We start from the raw sequence: 25,415 nt of genomic DNA, 5'->3' as shown, positions 1-25,415 counted from the left end.
AAAGTCTAAATCATTGGTTCCTCTCCTTTTCGGCAATGACATAGGGGGAGAAAGATTGCTAGCTCAAGGCAAATGCTGGCTAGCTTGTACTCTTCCCTTCTTTTCGACAAAAACAAAGGGGAGAAAGCTTTTGCTAGTTAGAATATGCAAAGAAAAGCAAAGTGCAATCTTGCACAAGAAGCAAGTGTTGAATTGCCATGATTGAACTTAAGAATCTTACTATCCTTTTGTGCTTATATGTTGTGATGAAAATCTAGCTTCATGTTACAAAAACTTGAATATCTTTTAAAATAGCTAGAGCTACTTCTCCTTTTTGTTGATGACATAGGGGGAGAAGTATATTGATGACTTCATGCATTGAATTGAATATTTTATATATATTTGCATGATGGTTTAAATGTTTTTCATAACATGTGATGAATGTTACTTGGATTTGAGATAATCCAAGTATTCTATCAATGGCATATTGATAGGGGGAGTTTAGTTAAACTCCGGGGAGTTAAGGTTAACTCCGTTAGTCATCAATTAGTTATCATCATCAAAAAGGGGGAGATTGTTGAATCTCGGATTTTGATGATGAAACTAATTGATTGTGTTTAGATGTTTAACTACATTTTGAGTGATGCAGGTCTACTCGATCAGGATTAGACAGTTAACGTAGTAGGAATTGACGTTGCGCCGGAGGAGATCACGTTAGGATATTGGATGGCAAAAGGCTTCGGACGTCGGGCATCGGGCTAAGAGCAGAATTGCACCAAGGATATCGGGGTTGCGGAGGTCAACCACCGATTGGGCAACAAGCCGCAAGAGAGGACGATGCGCCGAAGAATCGGACGAAGAGCCAACCAATGACGTGCCGGGCAACAGAATGTCAATTCGCTTTGTAATAATTGTCTAGATCGGAGTAGAGTTTTGGTTTGTGTGTGCAGGATTAACTATGATAACGATGAAGACATAAAGCGAAATAAAGTATCGGAGTCAAGCGCGAAGGATTTGTTGCGAGTTTAAGAGTTCGACGGAAGTCCGAAGGTTCGTCGGGAATGCTGCCGGAACTAGCCGAGAATGAGTAGGGAGCTTGCCGAAGGGTTTTTCGGAAGCTCGCCAGAAGGTTCGTTGGAAGTTCGCGGAGCTCGTCGAGAAAGATCGGAGCTTGCTGAAGAAGCTCGTTGGAACTCACCAAGATCAAATCGTGATGTCTAGGAGCTTGCCGGGAGTCCGCAGAATGGTTTCCGAGAGTTTATTGGAAGACCGTTGGAAGTTCGCCGGAAGCTCGCCGGAAGAAGTCTTGACTTACGGACTTTGTAATAGCTTAGAAAATGTCTTTAAATTTATAGTTAGCACGTTAATTAGGGTTAGGATTAGGTATTAATCCTATAACCCAAGTAGGGGCCAATTGGGCCCGAGTTCGGACTGGTTTAGGTCAAGTTTGGAGCCTAACCAGTGAGCTGAATTGGCCTAAGCGGTGGCACCGCCTAGGCTGGGCGGTGACACCTCCTGGGCTGGGCGGTGGCACTGCTTGGCTGGGCGGTGGCACCGCCAACATCGGGAACATAAGAGAATTCAAATTTTTGGAGCCCAAATTTGAATCCTCTTGAGGCCTATAAATACCCCTTAAGTCTCAACTGAGAATACAACTTTTTGAGCAGCAAGTGATTGAGAGAAAAGTCTTAGAAGAGTCTTTGCCTTTCTTGTTTTCAATTTGCTAGTGTTCACCTCCTTCTTTCTTGTTGAAAATCTGTAAGAGAGTGAACCACTTGTAAAAGTTGTAAGAGGGGTATTTACCCTTCCCTTTCAAGAGATTTGCTAGTGGAAGGTGGGAGCCTCATCGAAGAGGGGCCTCGCAAGTGGATGTAGGTCATTTGACCGAACCACTGTAAAATCGGTGTAATCTCTGGTTTGCATTTACTTATTGTCATTTATATTACTGCAAACCATTTGCACTTTAATGCTATACTGCTTTGTCTCCGTCTTACTTATCTCTTCAAGTTAAAATGCAATCGAAACGGTTTTAAACAAAAACGTTGCTTTTATCGTATGAAGTTTTCGAAATGTGTTTAAATCGTGAAAAGTTTATCGCACTTCACCGCTGCACTAATTCACCCCCCCCTCTTAGTGCCGCTCCGATCCTAACATGTATTATGTTTCTTGGAACTCCAATTAACCAGATTAGTTCTAAGGGTCCATATGACATTATGAAGTAGGGCATCATATTTCTCACATATAATTTTATGCTAGTGTAAAGATTTTTGGGTTTGGGTGATGCTTGTGTATTCAGTAGGGCCAAATAGAGAGCTTGTGGTAGGATAGAGATAAAAAATTGATATGATTTGAAGATATTATTTTTGGAGCATGTTGTCATATGATATTCAGGTTCAGTGATATTATTGGATTGTGTTGAAGGTAAGAGAATTGATGAAGAGTTATCAGGCTGATACACTTTGTGCTAGTCATAGGTACCCATCAAGTCAATCACGTGAGTGATGGCACGTGTGACTTGACACAGAATCTTTTTACTTATTATATTTTGGATTTATCACTTTATATTGACTATTGCATATATACATATATATGTTGTGATGTCCTTGGATCTGTGCAATGAGAATCGGATCGTGATGAGATCATGATAATGAGACCGATTCACCTTTAAAGACAGATCCTAAATAATCCCGATCATAGGTTACTCGAGAGGGATATCGAGATAACCAGACAGACTAGTGTGTTGTATACCCATCCATATGATAGATATTGCTGGTCTCATAGTTGCTTGTGTGGGGACACTAGGGATACAGTACAGGTGCTCATTGGAGAATGAGTTCACTGATTGATTCGCTTACGGAATGCTGGATGGTTGATAATGCCTTATTGTCAGACAACAATTTTGTAGTCTCAGTGGTGTATCTGGTCCTTAGACTTGAGATACCAAGGATGTCCTATATGAGTGCTCCATTCTTTGATGCCAGACTTATAGGTTTGAATATCCCAAATCTAATATAATCGGTCATTTGGAGTGGTAGTCGACCTTACGAGGGCTATTGAGTGTCGATAGAAGATCATCCACTCTCGACATCATGAGAGGAATATCCCGTATGTTCTCGCTCAAATAAATCCTTAGCCAGGGTCATTTGGATTTAGAGAGAAAAAGTTCTCTAGGAGAATCCGATTAGAGTGAGACTCGAGTAGAAACCGTATGGGTCTGACAGCACTATACCCGGTATACGGTCTCTGGGATATTAGATGGATAAAGGACTATAGGTACATGGTAACTATGGATAGACAGGTCCAATGGATTGGATTCCCTTGTATCGTTTGGGGACTACGACGTAATGGCCTAGTACGTCCGTAGTCGATGAGTCGAGTGAATTATTATGAAGATAATAATTCACTAAATCATAAGGAGTTCTGGCAGGTATGACTCACGGCTAGCTCGATATTAGGCCTAGAGGGTCACACACATATAGTAGGCATAGCGATGAGTAGAGGCACGGATATGAGATATCCGCCGGAGCCCCTATCTTATTGGATATCCAATAAGCCCTTGAATTATTGGATCCTATGAATGAGATCCAATAAAAGCCCATGACAGATTATTAGATAGAGATCCATTAATATAAGAGGCTTAGGTAATTGTATGCAGATCCAATACCCAATAGGAGAGGATCCATTAGGGTTTGTCAGGGGACCTCTATAAATAGGAGGGATTCAGTGGTTCATAGGCTAGAGCCTTTGCTTGCCTTTCCTATTCTTTGCCCCCTCTCTACCTTAGAGCAGGCCTGGAGTTTTGAGGAGCATTGTCGTAACCCTACTGTGTGGATCACCATTAGAGAGGAGAACCCTTGACCTCCTTCACCCTCTTCTAGAGATCTGTAAGTACATAGGGATATATAATCTCCCTAGGTAACACAATTTATTCTATACGCAGTTTGTTTCATGGATTTTGCGCACCAATCTTCGCATGATGACAAACATCTTTTTGAGAAATTCGGGATTTTGTTTTCTTGTTCTTCCGCTGTGCATGTGATGTCGCTCACAAGATTTCCCAACACTTTGGTGTCACTTGGCTTAGAAGAAGATAAAGACATCATTTGTGGTGTTGTGGTCATTGCTTCATTGGGCATTGCATGAGTTGGTGGAGAGGTAGATGGAAAAGTTGTAGAGGGGGTAATGTGCTACTAAATTGGAGTAATAAGGAAGTATAGGTTTAGATAAGAACTATTGGTTGACGTGGCGAGAGGTGTGCTTAAGGAGGTTTAAGGTGTACTCATCTGAACCAAGTGATAAATAGTTGTTGTAGTGGCTCGCATTGTTGAAGGTGTTGAATCTCAAATTTTGATGATGAAACTAATTAATAGTATTTATAATTTGATCTGCATTTTGAGTGATGTAGGAAGCTTCGATCAGGGAGAGATAATAAAAACAAAAAGAATCATATTAGGTCAGAGCGGAACATATCAGAAGATTGGACGTTGAGCCGAAGGATCGATCGACGTAATGATAAAAGGCCTCGGGCCATGGATTCGGGCATTGGGCCAAGAAGAGCGAAAATTACGATAAGGAAATTAAAGTTACGAAGGTCAACTGGCTGATTAGGTAATAGGCCGCAAGAGAGGACGATACGCCAAAGAATCGGATGAAGCGTCGATGAACCAATGACATGCCGGACAACATTTGATTAGGTTGGTAATAATTATCTAGATCGAAGTAAGTTTTAAGTGTGCATGATTAACTTAGATAGCGATCAAGGCATAAAGCAAAATGAAGTCCCGAAGTCAAGAACGAGATTTCGTTGGGAGTTCAAGAGTTCGTCAGAAGTTCGGACGTTCATTAGAAGTTCTACCAGAATTGACCGAGAAGTCTAGGAGCTTGCTAAAGAAGCTCATCGGAACTTGCCAAGAAGATCGTCATGAAGTCTAGGAGCTTGCTAGGAGTCCATTGGAACATTGCTGAGAGATCGTCAAAAGTTCATCGTCAGCTTGCTGGAAGAAACCTAGACTTACTGGATTTATTTAGCCTAGTGTATGCCTTAAAATTCATAGTTAGCACATAACTAGGTTGGAATTGGGCCAACTCAATTAGGGGCCAATTAGGCCCAAGTTTGGGCTATTTTGGGCTAAGTGTAAGGCCCAAACAATGAGCCAATAGGTGGAACCATCATGTCATAGTCTCCGAGACTGTGTCAAGCGGTGGTACCACCTAGATATAGTCTCCGAGAGACTGTCAGAAGATGGTATCGCCCAGTGGCAGGGTGCCAGGCAGTGGTACCACTAGACTGGGTGGTGGTACCACTTAGTGTAAGTGCTACAGGTGGTGGTACCGCCCAGCACAGGCAGTGGTATTGCTAGGACCCGAGAAACCTGGGATGAGACATTTTTAGACTCCAAGTTTGAACCACTTGAGGCCTATAAATACCCCTCTCATTCTTAGTTAATATACACAAGAATTTGTTGAATCTCGGATTTTGATGATGAAGTCAATTGTCATTTGATTATCTAATCCATATGTTGAGATAAGTGTGCAGGATTAACTACGATGGCAGTAAAACATGCAATAGGTGTTGCGCCGGAGTTAGACCAAGATCACGTTAGAGGTTCGAGAGTTCAACGGAAGTCCAAACAGTCGTTGGAGGTTCTACGGGAACAAATCCGAGAAGTCCAGGAGCTTGCCAAAGAAGCTCGTCGGAACTCGCCAAGAGGATTGTCGCAAGTCCAGGAGTTTGTCGAAAGTCCACCGGAGCATCATCGAGGGTTTGTCGGATGTTCGCCGGAAGTTCGCCGGAAGAAGCGATTGACGCACCAGAACATAAGTTGTAGTATTAATATCTTAAATGTCATAGTTAGCATGAAGATTAAGTTAGGAATAAGAGGTGATCCTATTAACTTAATCTGGGGCCAATTGGGCTGAATGGATCAGCCCATTTAGACCCAGATTTCCTAGCCAACGGTGGCACCGCCTAGAAGCTCGGTCTCTGAGCGAAGTTAGGTGGTGGTACCACCCCTGTCAGGCGGTGGTACCACCTGAGCTCAGTCTCCGAGTGAAGTCAGGCGGTGGTACCACCCTTGTCATGCGATGGTACCGCCTGAGTTCGGTCTCCGAGCAGTGTCAAGCAGTAGTACCACCTAGTTTTGGTGGTGGTACTGCCAGGACCCCAGAAATCTGGGAGATGACACTTTTGAGCTGCAAATTCAAACCAGTTGGGGCCTATATAAACCCCACCCTTTCCTGCATGAAAGGGTACCAAAAGCTTATATTTATTCTGAGAATTTGAGAGCTTAAAAGTATTATAAAAGGCTAGAAGTTCTTCTCCCTCTTTTCTTCTAAGTTTTGATCATTCAAGAGAGGAGTGGAAATCTGTAAGGGTTGTATCCTAAGCCCATCAAAAGGAGTAAAGCTGTAAAAAGGTGGTTGGCCTTCGCCTATTGAAGGAAGGCCTCTAGTGGACATCGGTGACCTTATCGGTGGAGGAAGCCAAAAGTGGATATAGGTCAAGATTGACTGAACCACTCTAAATCTCGGTTTGCATTTACATTCTGCTCTCTATCTTAACTGCAAACTGCCTCCGTTGCTTTACTTCAACTATACTTTTGTTTGATCTTAAGTTGAAGAACTTTCTGAAATGGTTTTCATCGAAAACGCTTTTATCGTACAAACATTGTTTTAAACTAATGAAAGTTTTCCACTGCACTAATTCACCCCTACCCCCCCCTCTTAGTGCTCTTGATCTTAACAATTGGTATCAGAGTGAGGTTCACTCCTAATCGGATTAAAACCCAATAGAGATGGTATTCGTCGGAAAGCAAGAGGGTCACTCTATTACACGTCCGCCCATATTCAATGGGACGGACTACACCTATTGGAAGACTTGAATGAGGATCTTCCTTATTTCCATGGATTTTGAACTTTGGAATATTGTTGAAAATGGATTTTCAAAGTCTTCTCTTCCAATGATCGATTGGAATGAATTGAAGAAGAAGACTTTTGCTCTTAATGCAAAGGCTATGAATGCCTTATTTTGTGCACTTGATAAAAATGAGTTCAATCATGTTTTAATTTGTGAAACTGCATTTGATATTTGACATAAACTCAAAGTGACTCATGAAGGCACAAGTAGAGTAAAAGAGTTAAAAATCAATCTTTTAGTACATTCTTATGAACTTTTTCGAATGAAACCGAGCGAGTCCATAGGCGACATGTACACCCGTTTCACGGATGTCGTCAATGGTCTAAGAGGACTCGGTAAAAGTTTTTCAGATTTTGAGCTCATCAATAAAATTCTAAGATCCCTTCCAAAGAGTTGGGATCCTAAAGTCACTACTATTCAAGAGGCTAAAGATTTAAACAACTTCTCTCTTGAAGAATTAATCGGGTTATTAATGACATAGAAATGACTTGCAAAGATCATGAAAAGCAAGAAGACATCCTTCCAAAGAACAGGAAGAATATGACACTTAGAACTCTAGAAGATCACTTGAGAGAAAACTCAAGTGATGAGGACTTTGACGATGACTTGACACTTCTAACAAGGAAATTTAAAAAATTCATTAAAAGAAACAAATTTAAAAATGACACTAAAAATAAACTTGAACCCCAAAAAGGACCAAGTTATTTGTTACGAATGCAAGAAGCCGGGATACTACAAAATTGATTGTCCCCAAGCCAAGAAGAAAACACCAAAGAAGAAGGCGCTCAAAGTAGCGTGGAATGACTCAAGCGCGTCTGAAGAAGAGGAGTCTAACACCGAGCAAGTTGCTCATTACCCCTAATGGCCATCGGAGAGGAGGTAACAAATTTAATTGATACATATTTATCATTTAATGAATTGTTAAATGCTTTTCATGACTTGTTTGATGAATGCAAAACAATTAGTAGAAAATATAAATTGTTAAAAAAGGAGCATGATATTCTTATTAATAATTTCGATAAATTAAAAACTGAACATAATGATAGTTTAGCTCCATGTATGAAATGTCATAATCTAGAAACTCTCTAAAAAGAAAACTTGCTACTTAAGGACACATTGAAGAAATTCAAGGTTAGTAGCAAATCTTTGAATATGATCATTATAAATAAGGGTCACATTCCTAAAAGAAGTGGAATCGGATTTGTAAGAAGTCCTCACCAAAATCCAACCACCTTCATTAAAGGCCCTATCTTGCATGTATCGCATCAAAACAAATGCAACTTTTATTGCAAACATGGACATAGAACATATCATTGTCCATTCAAGAAAGTTAGTCCAAACAAATTGATTTGGGTTCCTAAATGAACCATGATAAATTACATGTAACATGATAAACAATTTAGATCAGTTTTTGAGGCACCCAAGATTAAATGGGTACCTAAAAATCATCCTTTCTTATAGAAATATTTACCATCATAAGCTACGAGCAAGAGTTGATATTTTGCTTTTTGGGTGCTCAATATTCATGACTCGAGATCCAAAAAGACTCATGATGCTCTCTAGCTAAAATGACAAAAAGAGGATTAGTAGAATTAATACTACCAATTATAGAGTGATACTGATACAATCCTGTTTGATCCCTCAAATTTTGAAACTCATAAATTCCCCTACACACATCCTTTGGATTTCCGAATTCATCGGATTCATTCCTTCTTCATTTATTTTTGGATCCAACTATATATTACAAAATCATGAACTTACTTCTTGCATGCCAAGTTTGTATACGATATAAATCATGAATTAGCGAGACTTACAAATTTGCATAATAAGTAATGAACATGTCGAAAACTCTATACGACGTTTGAAGTAGAGTATGCACTTCACAAGATCTATCATGAATGTATGAAATTTCTCATCTTGTGATGGAAACTTTTACGTAATTATGTAATTAAGGTTGATTGCTCCACAAATAAAAACTCTCTTCAAATTGAAAACACCCACATCAGCCCACACAGCCCTGAAAGCAGTGCTCACTACCTATATAGGCGATGGCACTGCCTAGTTGGCGGTAGCACCGCTAGCTGTCACGGGTGGCAAGCGTTTGCACCGCCCAGCTTGTGGTGCCACCGCTCGCAATCTACCCCTTTTAAACCCGAGCTAGGGCCGGTGGTAGAACCGACCCCAACTCATTCTCTTCTCCTCCTAGCAGCTCTAAACTCTCCTCCACCTCCATTCCTTCCTTTTAGCTGCCCAAAAACTGCTTATTTCGTGTAAGATCAAGAATCAATCATTCATTCTCTTGAAGATCTCAACTAAGGTATTCTCTAAGAGGCTTTTGATTTTTATATCATCTACTCTTGCTTATTATTATCTTCCTAAATAGCAGTAGTTATAGGCTCTAGAAGATCCTTTAGGGACAAAGGGAAGAGGAGATTAGAAGAAGACTTTGATTCCACACTTTTCGATTCAAAACTACATGCCCAAAAATTTGCTTCCAAAGAGTTTAGAAATGTTCAAAAGGGAAAGTATGTTGATCTAAATGAACTAAGTGATTTAGAGACAATTCAATGGTTTACAAATATAGATCTACTAACAATCCTACAAATAAGTGAACCCATCTACCCTAGACTTGTTAGGTTATTTTACAACAATCTACATGTAGATGAAGAAGAAAGGGTGTCTATCTATCTCTTAGGACAACATATATCCATTATGGATAGATTCATTTGTGATATGATAGGCATCACTGCAAAAGATAAAGGTCGTTATTTTAGAAGACTATGGGATGATGAAACAGTTAGGACCACATATGTTGATGCTTTAGGAATAATTTTCGGTAATCCCAACTTAGTGATACTTCCTAAAAGTTGTGAACATCTATTACCACTAAACACCAAAGTACTTCATCATATCCTAATTAGTATCATTCTCCATAAATAATACCATCATGATGAAGTGAGTCAAATGGAACTAAGAACCATGTACTAGATCATGAAAGGACATAACAACTGTTTTGGTTACCTTATCCAACAAAACATGATAGAAATATCTAAAAAAAGATATGGTGCTTCCATATAGTAGCATAATTACTAGAATACTTAATGCCTATGATATTCCAATATCACCCGACGAAGAGGTGATAAAGGTAGATAGCTTTAGCATAATAAATAAAAATCTACTTCATCGAATGAGATGTATATTTAGAAATTATATGTAGGTTAGAATTCCTAGAAGAACCGATCCCCCTCAACTTGAACCAATACCAAAACCACCAATCTTTAGGAGTACTCAATCTCCTCCAACTGGTCCCTTTGAGAAATCATATCAATTTGAGCAAGCTCCAACATCATCTTTCGAAGACATAGGGATTCGGATAGATCACTTTGAATAAAGACAAGATCGGTATGAACATCGCCAAGATCAAATCCTACCTGAACTGCAGCAAATTCATCGAAATTTGACTTTTTATTTTTAATTTTTCACCACCTGAATGAACATGTATATATGGACACAAATTCTTCTTGTCTTGTTGTAACATTATGTTGTTGTAAACTCTTTATACTACTCTGCTTGATCACAATGCCCCTTGCCTTGATGATTGGTAATCCTTGATATGTTTTACTTGATGTATTATTTGGTGAGCATATACAGAGTTAGGAATATTAATTGAACACCATTTTCGGATTTTCCTTGAATCTCTTTATGCTACTCATTTTCGGATTTTCCTTGATAACTTAAATTCCACGTTGAGAATTTTACACAAATCTGACATGATTGAATGCTTCAATAACATGCTTACTTTATAAGTTGAAAATCTTGTGCCTTGGTTTCCATGATGAGCATGTTATACTCTTATTGTGATTTAGAAGGTTCATTCATACCTCGGATTCTTAATCCTTGAGTACTACAAAACTTTGTCCGAATGCATGAACTTATTAAATTTATTTTTTGGACTTTCTTGATTCAATGATTAATCAATTAATTGCTATGATGAGAATTTTACACAATTACATGCCTTAATAACATGTTGGAAATTATGTGTTTTGGATGCAAAACTTCCAAGATGATGAGCATGTTTTACCTTCATGATTGTGTTTGAAAATCTATAGCAAAATCTTGTCGGAATGAATGAATGTGTTAAATTTCACTTTCGGACTTTCTTGATCCTAACAATACATGATTTAATATTTCTCTTCCGGACTTAATGTAGCTTTCATAAGCCTATGTCATATCATGTTTATTTCATATCATTGATTTTTGATATATGGAATCAATTAACAAATGCATCTCTAATAGATTTACCTTGTGAAAAATATTTTTTCGAGAAATGGATTTGATGAAATGATTCATTCTTATGAATTCCTTCTTGATGAAGGAAGATTTTTAAAATGAAGTATGATTTAATCTCTTATCATTTTAACTTCATTCAAGTAAGTTCACAATGACTTTCCTCCTTCATGCAAAACATTAATAACAAATAAAAGGAAAGAAGTAATGAAAGCTATCTTCATGTCATGTTTACTTGAAAAAATTGTATAATTGGTATCTTATCACTTATTGTTGAAAAATGACATGTACCTTTTTATGATATGAATTATTACCACACTTATGCTTAAAATTTTCTTAAATCATTCTTCCTTTTGCTGATGACAAAGGGGGAGAAATATATAGTAAATTGATGATAGAATTACTATAATTGCCGTATTTGCATTATGATAAGATATCAAAAGCTTGCATCCTAATTTTACGATATTGATATCTTAAAATATGTGGTAAATTAATGATAGAATTGCTATACACATGAAATGTTTACATTAATGAAAAGATATCTAGAGCTTACATTATAATTTTACAATGTTGATATCTTGCCATGTGATGAAATGCTATGATTGCTATACACTTGAAATGTTTGCATTGTGTTAAGATATCAAGAGCTTATATCGCAATTTTACAATGTTGATATCTTGCCATGTGATGAAATGTTATGATTTCTATACACTTGAAATGTTTGCATTATGTTAAGATATCAAGAGCTTACATCATAATTTTACATGTTGATAGCTTACATTCTGGCGGTGGTACTGCCAGGACCCCTGAAATCCGGGAGATGACACTTTTGAGCTCCAAATTCAAACCAGTTGGGGGCCTATATAAACCCCACCCTTTCCTACATGAAAGGGCACCAAAATCTTGATCTTATTCTGAGAATTTGAGAGCTCAAAAGTGTTGTAAAAGGCCAAAAGTTCTTCTCCCTCTTTTCTTCCAAGTTTTGATCATTCAAGAGAGGAGTGAAAATTTGTAAGGGTTGTCTCCTAAGCCCGTCAAAAGGAGTAAAGCTGTAAAAGGGTGGTTGGCCTTCGCCTATTGAAGGAAGGCCTCTAGTGGATATCGGTGACCTTATCAGAGGAGGAAGCCAAAAGTGTATGTAGGTCAAGATTGACCGAACCACTATAAATCTCAGTTTGCATTTACATTATGCTCTCTATCTTAACTGCAAATTACCTCCGTTGCTTTACTTCAACTATACTTTTGTTTGATCTTAAGTTAAAGAACTTTCCGAAATAGTTTTCATCGAAAATGCTTTCATTGTACAAACGTTATTTTAAACCAATGAAAGTTTTCCACTATACTAATTCACCCCCCCCTCTTAGTCCTCTTGATCCTAACAGAATTGAGAGTGAAAAAGGAAGAAAATACTATTGTAATCTTGTGTGAATTTCTCTTAAACTCTAAGTGTTAGAGAAGTTTAAGAGAGGAGGTTGTGGGGGTTGTAAAAGTCCTCTCCTAAACCTATCAAAACGAGAATCGAGTTGTAAGGGTCGTTGACCTTCGCCCATTGAATGAAGATCATTAGTAGATGTTAGTGGCCTCGACGAAAGAGGAATCGACGGAGTGGATGTAGGTCACGACAACCAAACCACTATAAAATTAGGTTTGCATTTATGCTTTGTTATTTACATTTATTGCAAACTGCCATACTTCCTAATTACTTTAGCTGCACACTTTTACGAACATGTTTCAAGTTAACATCTTTTCCGAAATTGGTTTTTATCGTATGAAAATTTTTGAACCGACGTAATTTTATTCGCTGCACTAATTCACCCCCCCTCCTCTTAGTGCCAACTCATTCCTAATAGTTGGTTTCAGAGCCACGTCTTTCTCATTTGGTTTGATACCTAAGAGAAATGACTCTTTTTGACTTTCAAGAGGGCTTTTCTATTGTTCGTCCTCCTATGTTCAATGGGCTGGATTACACATATTGGAAAACTCAAATGATACTTTTCTTGCTTTCTTTGATTTAAATTTATGGAATAATTTCAAAATCGGATTTCAAAAGTCTTTTACTCTAATGAACGAATGAAATGATTTGGAAAAGAAAACTTTTTCTTTAAATGCTAGAGCTATGAATGCTCTATTTTGCGCTTTGGATAAAAACGAGTTTAATTGTATTTCGACTTATGAAATGACTTTTGAGATTTGACACACTCTTGAAATCACTTATGAAGGTACAAATAGAGTTAAAGAGTCTAAAGTTAATCTTTTAATGTATGATTTTGAACTATTTCGAATGAAGCCAAGTGAAACCATTATTGACATGTACACTCGTTTTACGGATGTCATCAATGGCTTAAAAGCTCTTGGCAAATGTTTTTCAAATCTTGAACTTGTTAATAAAGTTTTACAATCTCTTTCTAAAAATTGAAATCCTAAAGTAATGACTATTCAAGAGGCCAAGGATTTGAATAATTTTTCTCTCGAAGAACTTATCGGGTCTTTGATGACCTACAAAATGACTTATGTGGCACATGACAAACTTGAGAACAATCTTCCAAAAAATAGAAAGGATCTTGCACTTAGAACTCAAAAAGATCACTCAAGCGAAAGCTCAAGTAATGATGACTTTGAACTCTTAACAATAAATCTTAAAAAGTTCATGAAATAAGAATCAAAGAATAAAAACAAACTTAAAAAGAATACAACTACTTGCTATGAATGCAAGAAGCTGGGTCACTCCAAAAATGACTATATAAAATTGAAGAAGAAGTTGTCAAAGGATGAATCGAGCGCATCCGAAGACGAGGAGCAAACCGATGAAGACGAAATGACGAACTTCGCTTTGGTGACTCTCGACAATGTGGTAAAAATCTCAAACGAATCCCCCTTAGTTTATTTTGAAATTACTTGATGTATTTCATATGTTATTTTTAAATTAATAAAATATAAAATATAAATAAATAAATAAAAGGGGATCATGCTTTTCTTTTTCTAGCTAATTTTGAAAATGATAATGACAATTGCATGTTATATAAAAATACAACAAAATGTTATATTGAAATCTAATGATTAATCCTATATATGTTTTTAAGAAAAAAATAATGTGTATTTTTGATGATTTCCATTTAGCTTTTCGATTTTGATTAAAGATGCCTTATGTTTAATGAAACCATGCTTGATGATCTAATAATGCATAATGATGAGTTTATATTTCAAAATTATGCATGATGATTCTTGTGATATATGGATTATCGATCTTTTTCGTGATGAAATTTACTTTTTCGGTTTTAAACGATGATGCATGTTTTTATTTAGCAAAGGCATGCTTGTATGAAATAAAAAGGGAATACATTTCTTGAAAATTTTTCAATCTCTATCTTATCGAGTTTTCATCTTAGAGATCCTTATTAATGAATCTATTTAAGTTATGAATTTTGTGAACTAAGAAATTGATTTTGATGATTTGAATTTAATGGGTTTTATCGAAATTATGATCTTGATTTCTCGAGATTTATAACTTGAAATTATTTATGAATCAAGATCTCTTATTATGTATTCTCTTATCTTCTTATTGAGATTTATACAAATGAATCATGGTTTTTCTCTTGATTTCTTAACTTGAGATTTTCTTTTATGAATCAAGATCTCTTGCTCTTTATTCTCATATGATTCTTGCATTTTGTCTTAGAGAAAATTTTCTATATGAATCATGTCTCTTGGTATTCAAATAATGTTTGATATTATATCTTTTATGACATGATTTATTTATGATACTCACTTGTATTCATGAAGTATATCTCATCACCAAATTTTTCGTGTTATCCTTCATGTGATGATATGAAATTATGCAATACTCATGATATTATGTTGATGCATACAAATAAGAAGTTATGATCATGCATGGTAGGATGTAATGTAATTTGACAAATTGCTACCATTATGATGTGAAATATTTATGATTTGGAATGATGCATGCAATACTATGATTTTTTTTTTGATAAAATGATATATCATGAATGCTTGAGTATCATGTATGATATGCCTATAGTGATGATTTATTTTTGGTATCATGCATGAAGTAAGGATGAAATGTAAGGTTTTAAAATTACGCATGTTTTAATTTGAAACTATATTGATGCATAAACATATTGAATTAAGAATGATAATTTATCTTTGTCATAATGTGAAAATTGATGTAAGGGAAAAGAATTACAAAATTGTATTCTTCCCTTCTTTTTGACAATGACAAAGGGGGAGATAAATTTGTTGGCTTGCACATTTCAAAGATAGAAAAACTTGCTTGCTTGCTTGCATATCTAAAGAGAAGCAAAAATTACAAATGTACATATCGCAAAGAGAGGCAAAACTTATTAGTTTGCTTATCTCAAAAGATGCAAAAATTTTGCCAACCTTCATATATGAAAAACTTATTAGCTTGCATGTTCTAAATTTGCTATTTACTATCTTACATTATTTTTTCAAAAACTTGCTAGTTTGAACATCGTAAAGAAAAGCAAACATGCTAACTTGAACATTTAGAAAAATTTATAAACTTGCAAAACTCAAAATTATTGTTAGCTTGCATGTTCTAAACTTGCTATTTACCATCTTTCATTCTTTTTTCAAAAACTTTCTAGTTTGAACACCGTAAAGAAATGCAAGCATACTAACTTGCACATCTAGCAAAATTTACAAACTTGAAAAACTCAAAATCGTTGCTAGCTTGCATATTGTAAAATGATGTTAAATTTTGCTAGCTTGCGCTTTTCAAATGAAGCAAACATTACTAACTCGAACATTGCAAAGAAAGCAAAAATTGCTAGCTTGAATTTCTCAAAAGAGAAGAAAGAACTCACTAGCTTGCATGTTCTAAAGTGATGAAAAACTTGCTAGCTTGCCTATCTAAAAATTTGCTAGTTGCACTTCTCCTTTTTGTTGATGACAAAAGGGGAGAAGGTATGATGATAATCATGCATATTATGCCTAAAATGATAATTTAAAATTATGTATAATGATTATGCATAGAATGATGTAATGAAAATTTGATTATGCATGATTTTATGTTGCTTAAACTCATATTGATTTCATGATGAAATAATTGCTAGTCATAGGTGCCCAACAAGCCAATCACGTGAGTGATGGCACGTGTGACTTGATAAAGAATCATTTTACTTATTTTGATATATATCACTTTATAACTATTGCATATGTGCATATATATATTGTGACGTCCTTGGATTTGTGTAATGGGAATCGGATTGTGATGAGATCACAAAAATGAGATCAATTCACCTTTAAACACATCCTAAATAATCCCGGTCATAGGTTACTCGAGAGAAACATTGTGATAACCGAATAGACTAGTGTGCTAGATACCCGTCCATATGATGGATGCAGCTGGTCTCATAGCTGCTCGTGTAGGGACACTAGGGATACAGTACAGGTACTCATTAGAGAATGAGTTCACTAATTGATCCGCTTACAGAATGTTGGATGGTTGATGATGCCATATTGTAAGACAGCGATTCCGTAGTCCTAGTGGTATATATAGTCCTTAGACTTGAGACACCAAGGATGTCCTATATGAGTGCTCCACTCTTTGATACCAGACTTATAGGTTTGGCTGTCCTAGATCTAGTACAGCTAGTCATTGGGAGTGGTAGTCGACCTTACGAGGGCTATTGAATGTTGATAGAGGATCATCCACCTCGACGTCATGAGAGGAATATCCCATGTGTTCTTGCTTAGATAAATCCATGGCCAGGGCCATTCGGGTGGAGAGAGAAAGAGTTTTTCGGGAGAATCCGATTAGAGCAAGACTCGAGTAGAAACCGTATGGGTCTGACAGCACCATGCTCTATATATGGTCTCTGGGATATTAGATGGATGAGGGACTATAGGTAAACGGTAACTGAGGATAGACAGGTCCAATGGATTGGATTTTCTTGTATCGTCTGGGGACTATAACATAGTGGCCTAGTATGTCCGTAGTCGATGAGTTGAGTGAATTATTACAGGGATAATAATTCATTAAGTTAGAAGGAGTTTTGACAGGTATGGTAGGCATTATGATTAGTAGAGGTTCAGAAATGAGATATCCGATAGAGCCCTTGTCTTATTGGATATCTAATAAGCCCCTGAATTATTGGATCCCATGGACGAGATCCAATAAGAGCCCATGAGAGATTATTGGATAGAGATCCACTAATCTAAAAGGCTTGGGTTATTGGATGCAGATCCAATACCCACTAGGGGAGGATCCATTAGGGTTTGACAGGGGACCTCTATAAATAGGAGGGATTCAGAGCATCATAGGCTAGAGCCTTTTCTTGCCTCTCCTATTCTCCTTCCACTCTCCACCTCAGAGTAGGCTTGGAGTTTTGAGGAGCGTCGTCTTAGCCCTACTATGTGTATCACCGCTAGAGAGGAGAACGTTTGACCTCCTTCACCATCCCCTAAAGATCTGTAAGGAAACAGGGATATACGATCTCCCTAGGTAACATAATTTACTCTATACGCAGTTTTTCAGTTACGCGGATTTTGCGTAGCAATCTTCGCACGACGACGAACATCTCTTTGGGAATTGGGGATTTTGTTTTCTTGTTCTTCCACTGCACATTGATGTCACCCCCAAGATTTCCCAACAATGGTATCAGAGCCAGGTTGTTCGTGCGAATGATTGGTTTTGAATTGCGTGTGTTGTGTTTAGGAAGAATTTTGACGTCAAAATCATTGATGCAAAAACAAGGAAGGGCAGCAACAGTTGCTGCCCTCGATCTACGTGCCTGCAGCCACCTGCAATGGCAACCGTAGCCCGACAGCATAGTGTTGGCACATGCGCAAGCGCTGTGCCTACTACAGGCTTGCGGTCGGTGGGGCTGGCAGCCAGCGGGTAGAGGTACCGTTGGGTAACGGCGCCTGCGGTCGCTGCTCACGTGGGGTGACGCGTCGTAGGGCAATGACGCTTGTGGCCGCTGCTCCCGCGGGAAAAACCCTCGATGAGGCAGCACCACCTACGGGCGCTGCCTCGCGGGCAGAACCGACCGTGGTGCCAGCGCTACCCACGAGGGCGCCCACCGGCAAGGGTGGTGCACCGGCCCCGTTGCACCTGCCGTCGTCGGCAGGGTGGCGGCAGCAGCAGCGGCAACGATGAGGGAGAGGGGCTTAGGGTTTTTGGGCAAAAAGATAGTTTTGCCCTTGTGAATTTGAGAAATTCCAATTTCTGTCTTTTGTCCAAATTATGAAAATACCACTATGAATTCAAAAGTTCCCTATATGTCCCTGATTTCATAAAATACTAATTAATTAAAAAGTTTAGTTAATTATTATTTTTATCATTATCTAGTAGTCCTACATGATGATGATTATTTATACATGTGATGTATGCTGTGTGGACGGATGATCATGGACCGTGTGATGTGTGTACTTGTGATTATTATTATTGGGGTCTGCGAGCCTCCATTATATTTCTCGTTTATTGTCGGGCCTGCATGCCTATAATTAAGTTGTAATCACATGAGGAGGCGCAACGGGAGTGTGGATGCAATAGTGGGACCCACAAGACGGATAATCGCGATGCATGAAGATGCATCGAGATGTCGACGGAATCGACGAGGATGAGATGGACGATCATAGGGCATGGAGATGCATCGTTGCACACATAGATCTTGATGTGAGTGCTTAGGCCTACTGGCTCGGGCCTAATCACATTAGGTTGTGGTCCATGATCATCTAGTGTGATTGCTTATACACATACTAGATATGTATATATATTTGCATGCGATGTAGATATATATTAAATATATATATATGTGACATGTCATATTAGGAGACCAAATCATAGAAACATCTCTCTCGATAATATTAAGTCGGTAAACATGAGGCAATTAGATTGACCCATGTGGCCTTCCATCGTTATAAGTAGGAACCAATTCCCGGTGTAGGTTGAGTTGGTCGAGTCCCTCAAGACTCACCTATATCGCGATTCGCTATCTTACTTACGACATAGAGATGTCACTATGACTTGAGGACATGGTATGCTTGGTCGAGTCCCTCGAGGGTATATCATCAAATCAGACTCATCTTGTAACGAAGGTGTTGACTTAACCGAGCATTATGGTTGGTCAAGTCCCTCAAGACCATGGTGATTCGGAGGTTGAACAGGACAGGAATCACAAGGAGTTGTGATCGGTAAGAGTTTCTTACCTTTTGGGCTTAGTGTGATTGGTCGAGTCCCTCGAGGTTACACTAAGATGCTGATTGGATCCTGATCCCCACTAGAAGTCTGCCGAAGACTTCCATTTCACGTGCTAAGGATGTTGCATGACTCGTTAGTAAAATAGTGGGAGCATATTAAGATAGAAGTCTATATCTTGATAGTTTATTTCTTACAAAATCTGCATGTTATTCATTTCTACTGCATCTTTATTTTTAGAAAATGTCGCTTTCAAATCCCTTACGTGGCATACTTGATGTCAACCACCTCACTGGTCCAAATTATACGGATTGGCTCCGTAACTTGAGAATTGTTTTCACGGTGGAGAAAATCATGTACGTCCTTGATACAGTGATGCCTACACCCGAAGAAGGGGCAAGCGAGGATGAGATCGCTCGCTACGTGAAGTACATTGATGACTCCACTCTTGCTCAGTGCTATATGTTGGGCTCTATGACTCCTGAGTTACAAAGACATTATAAAAAGATGGTTGCCAGATCCATTCTCCTACATGTCCGCAAATTGTTTGAGGAATAGGGAAGGACTCAGTGATATGAGGTATCCAAGAGCCTTTTCCGCGTTAGGATGACTGAGGGGACACCGGTTCAGAACCATGTCCTAAAGATGATTGAGTGGATAGAGAAACTCACAGGTTTAGGAATGGTCCTAGAGGATAACTTATGTGTGGACATTGTGCTTTAGTCCCTACCAGATTCCTTTTCACAGTTCATAATGAATTTTAATATGAACAAGCTTGAGGTGACTCTCCCAGAGCTCCTCAATATGTTGAGGGAGGTAGAGAGTACTATTAAGAAAGAGAAGCCAGTTCTCTACACTGGTGAGACCAAAAAGAAAAGGAAAGTAGAAAGGTCCCTTAAGAAGGGAAAGGGCAAGGGCAGACTAAGTAAAGCAAATGTTGCTAAGAAAGACCCAGCAAAGGACAAAGGCCAGTGCTTCCACTATGGCAAAGATGGGCACTAAAAGAGGAACTACAAAGAGTATATTGCAGAAAGGGCGAAACAAAAGCTTGATGAAGCTTCAGATACATTCATGATCAGTCTCCATTTGTCACTCTTATGATAACACATGGGTGTTGGATACCGGTAGTGCTTATCATATATGCAATTCGTTGCAGGTTCTAGCAAGGCCTAGGAGACTAGAGAGAGGCGAGATGGACCTCAAGATGGGTAATGGAGCAAAAGTTACTATAGTAGCTGTTGGCGAGGTCGCCCTACATCTGCCTAGTAGAGCTTTTATTGAATTAGATGCATATTATTTTGTTCCTTCTATTATCAAAAACATTATCTCCATTTCATGTTTGATAGTTAGTGGATATAAATTAAATTTTGAGAACAATGGTTGTTCGATATTATTAGATGATAAGATCATCACGAAAGGAACATTGCATAATGGTTTATTTATGTTAGACACTACTCCATATGTCATGAATGTAAATGTGTCCAAGAGAAAACAAGATGAGATGAACAATGCATACCTGTGGCATTGTAGGCTAGGTCAAATCCATGAAAGAAGGATTCAAAAGTTGCTAAATGATGGATATCTAGATCCATTCGACTATGTGTCATATGCAACTTGCGAGCCTTGCCTTCGTGGAAAACTGACCAACTCTCCATTTAGTGGAACTGGAGAGAGAGCCACTGAGCTGTTGGAACTCATTCATAGTGATGTATGTGGATTCATGTCAACTCATGCCATTGGTGGTTACTCCTACTTCATTACCTTTACTAATGATTTCTCAACGTATGGATGTGTACTTAATGAAGTATAAGTCCGAGGCCTTTGAGAAATTCAGAGAGTATAAGAATGAGGTGGAGAACTAGACTGGAAAGAGTATCAAGATTCTTTGATCAGATCGAGGAGGTGAGTACTTAAGTACAAGTTTACTCAGTTCCTCAAGGACCATGGGATATTATCCCAATGGAGATCTCCTAATACACCTCAGCTCAATGGTGTCTCCTGTTAGGATCAAGAGCAATAAGAGGGGGGGGGGGGGGGGGGGTGGGGATGAATTAGTGCAGCGGAAAACCTTCTATGATTAAAAGAGAAATTGCATTCGTTCGTTAAAAGTGATTTTGGTAAGAAAGCCGATTCGTAAATCACTTTAACTTTTGTTTAAGCGAGATGCAACAAAGATGTAAATGCAATTTGCAGTTATGATTCTAATCAGATAGTAGGCGCAAACTGAAATATGATATTCGTACGAAAAAACTGATTTACGTCTAGATGCTAATTCCTAAATCACTTGATTAAGCGAGATGCAGTTTAAGCAAGGATATAATGGCAGTTTACAGTTATGATAGAAATCAAAACGTAAACGCAAACCGAAATATGATGATCGTACGATGAAACTGATTTACGTCTAAACGTCGATTCGGAAAGTGCAAAGCTTGAAACCCGATCGTATATGCGCAGAAAGCAGTAAGCTTTTGAGGAGGTTTGTAGTAAAGATAATATGCTCAAAGTAAATGCAAACCGAGATTTAGAGTGGTTCGATCAATCTTGACCTACTCCACTTTTGGCTTACTCTACCGACGAGGCCACCGACATCAACTAGAGGCCTTCCTTCAATAGGCGAAGGCCAACCAACCTTTTACAGTTTCACTCCTTTTGACAGGCTTAGGAGACAACCCTTACAGAATTTTCTCTTTTCTCTTTAAAGCTCAGAACTTGGAAAAAAAGAGAGAGAAAAACTTTTGGCCTTTACAACAATTTTGAGCTCTAAAAATCACAGAACAAGATCAGGATTTTGGTGTATATGAGTGCTCTTTCAGTGCTGAATGGGTGGGGTATTTATAGGCCCCAACTAGTTTGAATTTGGAGCTCAAAACTATCAATTCTCGGAATTCCGGGATCTGGCGGTTGCACCTCCTGATTGAGGCGGTTGCACCGCCTGGCAGAGCTCGAAGACTGAGCCTCTAGGCGGTGCCACCTCCTGTCAGGGGCGGTTGCACCTCCTGCCAGAGCTCGAAGACCGAGCTCAGGCGGTGCCACCTCCTGTCAAGGGAGGTTCCACCGCCCAATCTTGCTCGGAGACTGAGCCCAAGCGGTGCCACCTCCTGGCTGGGGCGGTTGCACCGCCCAGTCTCGCTCGGAGACTCAGCCCAGGCGGTGCCACCTCCTGGCTTGGGCGGTTCAACCGCCTGGCAGAAATCAGGGTCCGAATGGGTTGATCCATTTGGCCCAATTTGGATTTTTCAAGGGTCCAATTGCCCCAAGATTAAGTTAATGGGATCACCTCCCATTTCCAACTGAATCATTGTGCTAACTACGATATTTCCTAAGACATTTCCGAAGACTGAGCCTCTAGGCGGTGCCACCTCCTGTCAGGGGCGGTTGCACCTCCTGCCAGAGCTCGAAGACCGAGCTCAGGCGGTGCCACCTCCTGTCAAGGGAGGTTCCACCGCCCAATCTTGCTCGGAGACTAAGCCCAAGCGGTGCCACCTCCTGGCTGGGGCGGTTGCACCACCCAGTCTCGCTCGGAGACTCAGCCCAGGCGGTGCCACCTCCTGGCTTGGGCGGTTCAACCGCCTGGTAGAAATCAGGGTCCGAATGGGTTGATCCATTTGGCCCAATTTGGGTTTTTCAAGGGTCCAATTGCCCCAAGATTAAGTTAATGGGATCACCTCCCATTTCCAACTGAATCATTGTGCTAACTACGATATTTCCTAAGACATTTACTGTAACTTACTCCGGTGCGTCAATAGCTTCTTCCGGCGAACTTTCGTCGATCATCCGATGAACCCTCGGTGATGCTCCTATGGACTTCCGGTAAACTCTTGGACTTACGACGATCCACTTGGCGAGTTCCGACGAGCTTCTTTGGTAAGCTCATGGACTTCTCGGATTTGTTCCCGTAGAACCTCCGACGACTGTCCGAACTTCCGTCGAACTCTCGAACTCCCAACGTGATCATTGTCTTGACTCCGGCGCAACTCCTATTGCATATCTTACTTTCATCGTAGTTATTCCTACACACTTACCTCAACATATAGATTAGATAACAAATGACAATTGACTTCATCATCAAAATCCGAGATTCAATAATCTTCCCCTTTTCGATGATGACAATCAATTGATAATGCAGTTAACCTTAACTCCCCCTATCTATATGCCATACTTGAGATAAGTCATTTTTGAATTCAAAACCTTTGAATTCAAGAGACATATTGATAAGTTAAAATCATTTAAACTTATCAATACTCCCATCATGATTCCCATCATGATGTTTCTTTCTGAAGATGATGTCAAGGCTTGATATTCATTTTCAAATTTTACATAACAAGTTTGAATGATGGTAATAGTAGCAATTCATCATATTGTAAGATATCAACATGTAAAACTGCGAAGTAATATTTTGATATCATTACATGATACAAACAAGGCATAATGTAAATTATAGCAATCATAGCATCAATTCATATATCTCTTGGTGATACAAGCATGGCATTAATACTCATATATTTCTTCCCCTTTATCATCAACAAAAAGCATGGTAATTGTGATACCAGGAGAATAATATAAGCGAATTTTGAGCATAAGTGTGATAGTCGTTCATGCCTTTACTAGGTTCAAGTTATTTTCCAATAGTAAGTGATAGGAAATCAATTGTACAAGCATGATATGTAGATCACTTTGAATACTTCTTCCTTTTTATTTGTTATAATCTTTTTGCATGAAGGAGGAAGGCCATTTGTGATACCAGCTATTTGTGAGTTTACTTTGAGTGAAGTTAAAACCGATGAGAGATTAAATCATGAAGTTAAAATCGATGAGAGATTGAATCATGCTTCATTTTTACAGGTATCAAGATATGTATGTGAAACAAATCCTTGCAAGTAAAAACACTATCATCCATATTTCAAGATGGAATTTATAAGCAGGAATCATTTCATCAAATCCATTTTAGAAAAATATTTTTCATAAGTGTATGAGAAAATCCGATTTTTAGGATACCAATTGTTAAGTGAATCCGAAAATGAAATTAACACTTTCATGCATTCGGACAAGACTATGCTATACAATCATGAAGACAATACATGCTTATTGTTATGGAAATTTTTGTATTCAACACATAATTTCCAACATGTTATTTAGGTATGTAATGGCAGTCAAGTGATTTGATCATTCAATAAAGTCCGAAAAATAATTTTGACTAGTTTATGTATTCGGACACATCAACATTCCTAATTCTCTTCTTATGAAATCAAATTATTCTTCACATAGAGATTTTGTAAAAATATCAGCTAGTTGATGTTTAATATTATGGCAATAACATGACGCATCAATTGCATTGGTATATCATTTTCACAAATCATATTTATCATGGAAACCAAGACATAAGGTTTTCAAAAACATTTAGTTTTGATGTAAAATCCGATAGTGAGTAACGAGATTAAACAATGAGTGATGTTTGTAACTCTGCTCACAAATAAATACATCAGGTAACCATATCAAAGATCAAGGCACAAGGCATTGTGATCATAGTGAGTAACATAAAGAGTTTACAATACACATATAAGCTCATTTAGGAGGTGAAAAATTAAAATGCATAAATAAAGATTCAAATTGTCGATGAATTTGCTGCAACTCAAATAGGATTTGATCTTGTCGATGTTTAAGCCGTTCTTGTCTTTGTTCAAATTGATCCATCCGAATCCCAATATCTTCGACAGATGATGTAGGAGCTTGCTTAAATGAATGTGTTTCCTCAAAGGGACAGATCATAGGAGATTGAGTACCCCTAAAGACTGGTGTTTCCGGTTCTAGTTCAAGTTGAGGGGGATCGGTTCTTTTAGGCATTCTAACCCAGTTACCGTTTCTATGCACACATCTTAATCGGTGAAGTAGATTTTTATTTATTATGCTAAACCTATCTACTTTTATTACTTCTTCTTCCGGTGGTATTGGAATATCGTAGGCTTTCAGTATTCTAGTGATTATGCCACCATATGGAAGCATCATGTCTTTCTTAGATAGTTCTAAGATGTTTTCCTGGATAAGATAACCAAG

This window comes from Musa acuminata, chromosome BXJ2-10 (genome assembly GCF_036884655.1).
Source record: "Musa acuminata AAA Group cultivar baxijiao chromosome BXJ2-10, Cavendish_Baxijiao_AAA, whole genome shotgun sequence".
NCBI classification, from domain to species: domain Eukaryota; kingdom Viridiplantae; phylum Streptophyta; class Magnoliopsida; order Zingiberales; family Musaceae; genus Musa; species Musa acuminata.
This window is presented reverse-complemented; position numbering follows the sequence as displayed.